The sequence below is a fragment of the Stylophora pistillata genome, chromosome 12 (genome assembly GCF_964205215.1).
Source record: "Stylophora pistillata chromosome 12, jaStyPist1.2, whole genome shotgun sequence".
In the NCBI taxonomy this organism is placed as follows: Eukaryota; Metazoa; Cnidaria; class Anthozoa; order Scleractinia; family Pocilloporidae; genus Stylophora; species Stylophora pistillata.
The window spans coordinates 27,493,508-27,499,891 of NC_142530.1; the positions used below are offsets into that span (position 1 = coordinate 27,493,508).

At 36.6% G+C, this 6,384-nt stretch overlaps 1 pseudogene; it reads right to left on the reverse strand.

The window, feature by feature from the left end:
* Positions 1 to 590: 590 nt before the first annotated feature.
* Positions 591 to 4,702, reverse strand: LOC148719457 (uncharacterized; annotated as a pseudogene).
* Positions 4,703 to 6,384: the final 1,682 nt, after the last annotated feature.

Below are 6,384 nucleotides of genomic sequence, written 5' to 3' on the forward strand. Positions count from 1 at the left end.
AAACTTTCTGATCATACTGTCTCTATAGCCTTCTTAACTTCTCAGGAATTTTATTGTGTTTGTGATTTGTTGTTTGTGAGTAAAAGGCTAGTATAAACAAAGAGATAACATGAATGGAGACAAATTTTCAGACTACCAATTAAATTATCCGAGTCTTAACTGGGTACGGTATCTCAGTTACACGTCTTGTTGACTAATTGAAAAACAGATATCACTTTGTAAAAGCATTATCGTTTCGTGATTTTTCCCAAACGAACGTGCCAAGTTCCTGCAGTGCACAGCTTTCATGATCAGGTTGCTCTTCCTTGAGATGGACACAAAATAAAAAACGAGCCGAAACTTGTTTTCAAAATAGAATTCCCTGCTTCGTAAATGATTTATCGAGAGCTAAATCCTGTTTGGCTGCCAGTTGTACATGATAGGCGACAAAGTGTTCTTCACAATGGCCGGCAAACTGCAGCAGTTAAAATAACTGCAAGAAAAAGACAGACCGTAACTCACCTTGACGAATTCAGGCCTCCACGATAGTTGTGAGACCTTCCCTCACAGACATAAGTTACGCACAATTGACCTACGAGGGTACACGTCAGTAACGAGGCACATGCAGTTCGTTCTTTATTTCCCTTTACAGGAATATGAAAAAAAAAATTGTTATCATAAATAATGTAACGAATCACCCATATTCGAATCTAGGATGATATTTCGCTGATTAATTCTTTCAGCTAGTCTGCTAAAAGTACCAAGTCTGAAAAAGAGACGTAGGCGTCTGAATTCTTTCATTAGGCACTACTTTCTGTATTTGTTTTAATTGCAGCCTTATGGCAAAGGTCGTCTCTTCAAAAGTTAATTACTCTTTTAACTCAGCATAATACTGAAATAGTACAGTGGTCAATTTCTGCGAAATTTACGGCTCACAAGTATGCAGAGTAATTGAATGTTGTAACGAAAACTGTAAAAAAAAGGTAAAGAACTGCTGATTTTTTATTTGTAGACTGGTTGTGTAAGCACCAGATCCAGGCGTCTTGCATAATTTTAACCTGACGTTGTATCATCAAGTCTCTGCAAAAAATCCTTTGAGTTATCGACGAGAGTATTCATCACTGTTTCCACTTTGTTGCCACTGAAGGCACCACAGGGTAGTTTTTGCAACCGCAAGTGATAAAAACGCTTCAGTTTATCAGCCGGAGATGGCAGATGGCCTCATACATCCCAATGTTATCTTTATTATTTATCTATGCTGTGTAACCAGCAAGTGATAGACTTTCTTATAACATGGACTCAGTGATACCGACCGATTGGAGAAAGATATCCAGCTGATAATTCTTTGCCTCGTCGATAGGTTTGCAAAAGGCACAAATTACACAATTAATCAAGACCGAGCTTACTCGTCTCCAGTGTGGCGACATCCCCTAAATAGACATGTGATAGTTAAACCTTTACATCCTAACATCAGTGTGCATATTCTCCATACTGTTCTCTATGCATTTCCAAGGGTGCTGATGGGGAGAATTTGGCTAACAATCAAGAGCTTCTTTAATTGGCGATCATTTCCTTGATTCTCATGATCATGACCTTAATGTGCAATTTGGGGATGATGTTGTAAGGAGAAATTATATGCCAATCACTCTTAGCTGTCAAAGGGATAAGGAGAAGTTTGGATAAGATGATAAACAACGCCTTCAGAATTGCCGTTTTTTTGTTTGTTTGTTTTTTTGTTTTTTTTTTTTTTTGCTGTGACCCTTAATTACCTTTATGAGGACAAGTTTTAGAAATTAAAACACAAAACGAAATGTAATGTTGTAATGGTAACTTCAGAAAATGATTGATTCATGCAATATCCATCTTTGTTCAGCAATTGCGACAGCCGGTCTTAGATATGACTTCTTGAATTCAAACGCCGGCGTATTTCAAGGTGGGTGTCTCTTGAAGCTATCCACAGTAGGTTGGAGCCAGCCCAAGCCAATTTCCACTACTTCCGACCCAACAATGTTCTTCTCCACCAGAGACATCTTGAAACAGTTTTATATAAATGAGGTCGTATGTATTAAGGGTCAGGTCTATTTTAAAATTGATTGTCAAAACAATCAATCAATCTACATTGTTGCCCCGCGTTCGTAATATTATTGACTTTGCTCAAAGCTCCGAGACGAAAAGAGAATTTTTGCAAGATTCTGTTATTTAGAGGGACTGAAAAATGTGAAAAAGATTGAAACTTGATTCTGGGGATCGAGATAAAGGAAAGCACCTCTTACGTGATCTTATCTTGTGTCGTGCCGGGAAAAAACCGTGACGTCATGCGATCGCGATATGGTAGAGCTAAACTCATATCGCGTATCTGTTTATGCTCAGTTGCATTCAGCCAAATTTAGCAACGAAATTTTTCTTCGGTCATCATACGTGACTACAAAGATATTAGAGAGAAAAAAGATAAACAGCTCTTGAAGCAGGTGCACCTTAGTTTTGCAACTTTAGGGATACTTACGGAAGTTTGCCTGATCAGCAAATTCGGTTTCGAGCCGTTTTGTTTGAGATCGATTTATCGCCATTTTCTGCTTTTCTTTTTCTTTGATTGTTCACATTAGAGATGAAAAATATACTCTCCTGACCAAATTTTCATGTATTGTAAATATTTTTATTACCCAAGCAAAGAAGCTGTGAGTAATCCTTTGTATTAGAGACAGGACTAAGGCACGAAGCATAATCTGCGGTGGTTTCAATATCAGCATCGTGATCGAGCCTCATGCCGGCTATGAAAATATTTGAGTACCCAGAGAACACCTCTGTCCGTTCTGCCCACAGGCAGCCTAAGCTCACCACTAGAAAAGCAGACGTGACTCTTACCGTGTTGCGCAATGTTTTATATTTATAAAGGTTTGTATGGGATGTTATCGGTTTGCCTTAAAACCCTCGAAAATATTGACAACAGTTGTTTCCCACCTGTCTCAGACTTTGCGACTGGCGTTTGAACTGCGCAATAGCTTCCTTAAGCCCTTGTAAAATGACGTCTAAAATGAAAAGACAAACATGTAAACAGTTCACCTAAGGATATTTCTGCCCGCTTTATAAGGATGTTGTGTTGAAATTTGGTTTGTCCTGAGGGGGAAACAAAAATAAGAAAAACGCTTATTTATTTCAAAACAAGACATTTTTTCCTCTCTTTTAAGACAAACCGATAACATCCGATACAAACCTTTATGAATATAAAACGTTGCGCAACACGGCAAGAGTTACGTCTGCTTTACTAGTAGTGAGCTTGGGCTGCCTGTGTTCTGCCTGAGATACACGATTAGGCCAGGTAGCAGATTTGCATTGCATCCGATATTTTCACTGATCAAATGTGCACAATCGTAAAAAATGTGCCAAACAGCTGCGATTAAAAGGCCTTTCTCTCGATGTTGTAGTCTATTTAACAATCAGATTTTGAGCTCGAGAATAGAAATCGAAAGGCAATAAACTGTTTTAGTACAAATCATCTGCCACCAGTCGTTAAAAAAACTAACAAGACAGGTACATGTATTTGTGTTATTTTGTTTACAACCTGACATATATCTATTATGGAAAGAATAGCGAGTCGGGTGGCCACTCAGATTTCAGAATTTATACATACATACATTATATTTGATAACGCAGGTTAAAATTTAAGCAACTTTACAGCTGATGCGGACCTGCCTAAAGTAATCAGTCTATAATTATATAAAATACAATTATGATACAAATTATAAGTTGAATAAATTAAGTTAACCATAAAATTTTAGTAATAGTGAAAATTTGGTTTCATGTTTTGTATAACATTACCTCCCTTTTCAAAATTAATATTCGTGACAGTTTGTTTGGATTGTTTTAAGTTATATTTAAAAATAGATAATTTTGGAGAATCTTTAAGATTATCTGGTAGAGCATTCCATGCTACTTCAGATCTATGAGCAAAGGACTTACGACCCAGTTCGGTTTTGGGCCTATTAAGTACAACATTCAGGGATTTCCTTAGGTTATAGCTGTTAAAGTTCTTGGTCACCAAACCATTAATTTCCCGCAACCCTAAATTATAATAAACATTATATGTGATAGTTAAGATACGGAGCTTATAAGAATACTCTAAAGGCATCCAGCCAACCTTAGAAAGTACATCAGTATCCTTAAAACTATTTGGTAACTAACGAATCAGCCTAGCAGCCCTGATGTGAATCATTTCTAGATCTTTAAGCTTGGGTCCAGACCCCCAAATCACAATTCCATATAGAACGCTTGGAATAACTATCCTATAGTAAAAAGTCTCCAAGATAGATGTAGATAGGAAATTTACATGTCTCAACATTTTGACTTTGGCATTAAATGCAGATCTAGCCAATCTCACCGTGCAATGATGAGTTAGGGCGTCAAGCTAAAACACATCAAAACAGCCTGAAATCGCGAGGGAAACAACAGACTACTCTCTATGAAGGTAAGACTTTATTTCTTTGATTATTTCACACAACTTTACATTTACGGAGCTCAAAAGCAAGTCTAACTAAACCACTATACAAACTCTTTAATTATTCACTGTGAAAGAGCCTGTGACAGAGCTTGGGCCACCTGTGATGTTATTCCCAATTTTGCGAATAATATGGAAACACTTCCCCATGTTATTCCAGAGTTATGAAAAATATGGGAACATTTCCCATGTAATTCCCAATCTTGTGAATAACACCGCAGCATTCCCCATGTTATTCCCAATCTTGTGAATTAAATGGGAACATGTTTTCATGTAATTCCCAAAGTTGTAAAAATAAAGGGGACATTTCCCCAGGTTATTCCCAAAGTTGTGCAAGACATGAAAAACAATTCCCCATATTATTCTCAGAATGGAAATAACCAAAAGTTTCCTGTGGTACTTACGATTCGGCAATATTTAGCGCATCAAAGTGATTCTACACATATAGTGGAAGTGCATATTGCCTTGCCATAAAGACTTTGGAACACCAATAATTCCAATTTGCGATTTAGCTCAATTTGGAATCCTCCCTTTTTTTTAGTCTCAGAATAATTTTGGTGCACAATGCATGAAAATTGTGATATGCCAATACAAATTTTGCGGGGTCACAATACAAAATTCTTTAAGGCACTGATCTTTTAACTGTCCTCAGTGAATGGCTGGGTAAACAACCTCATTTGAAAGCGAGCAGGCCTGGCACGACTCGCCAAATTTTATTTTCTCCAGAACAAATAATCAGAAAAAATAACTTGCGGGAAGCCAGCTCACGGCTTCAGTTTAACTTGTCGACAGTGTTATTTCTATCTCTTAAGAAGCGCTCAGGAAAAAGCCATCAAGCATTCATAGTTTCAGCTTTTGCTTCCACTTTTTGAGACCACCTGTTTCAGTTGTTGTTGTTTTTGTTTTTAAGGATCAAATGGTTCATGAAGAACGCAAATAAAGATTACACTGGTTTCCAGGTCTCTTCCCAGAAATGTAGCCTACCGATTTGAAGCTATATGGAAGAAGGATAGATTTGATACCATTATAAACTTAAAATATTTTTTTTTGCGTATCTTTAAGACCTGCAGTGGACCATAAAACCAATTTTGAACAAAACTCCACGATATTTTGTTTGGGATCCTGGCAAAGACAATTACTTACATACTGAAAATATCTTAACAAAAGTAATATAATGTAAATAATAATGTAGTAAACAAGCTTTTTACTCAATAATTTTCTTTTCAACCCACTGGTACTTATGGGTGGTAAAATATGTGTAATTTTAGGTATTTCCTAATGCTGAATCGAATTTAGTTTAGGCAATTTGCTTAGATAGGTTAGTTATCTCATCTTAATGACTGACACACCTTAGACTAGCTGTGGTTATTTACAGCTCACTCAATGTAATATTAATAATTTGGAAACTGAATAAAAAGTGGAAGTTGCATAGAAAGGCCAAGTTGGATAACAATAAATTTTGCAGCGGACGTTTGGAATGCCTTACCCCTTTCCCTGAGAGATGTGCCCACCTTAAGCCAATTTAAGCGTGGTATCAAGAAAGCACTATTTTAATTAGTTTCGTTTTTCGCATGTTAATTTTCAAATAATGTAGTTTTATCTTCATATTTTTCGATTTGTATTCTTTTTCTTTTTAAGTAATTATATTATATTTAGTTACTTTTAGAGGACCCCTCTGTAAACCACTTTTTTGTGATGTTGGCATCCTCAATAAAGATTAGCTATTATTATTATTATTACTAAGTTAAACGGTTTGTAGATTACCTAAATATGTTGCAAGGGAGAGAACGCAGGGAGCTTTATCCATGGTATGATTGGAAGTGGGTGTCAAAGAACTACCAGGCCACAAGGCATAAAATCAAAAAATTTAATGTGTCAGAAAAGTTAATAGTAAATGGCAGCTCCACGAATGA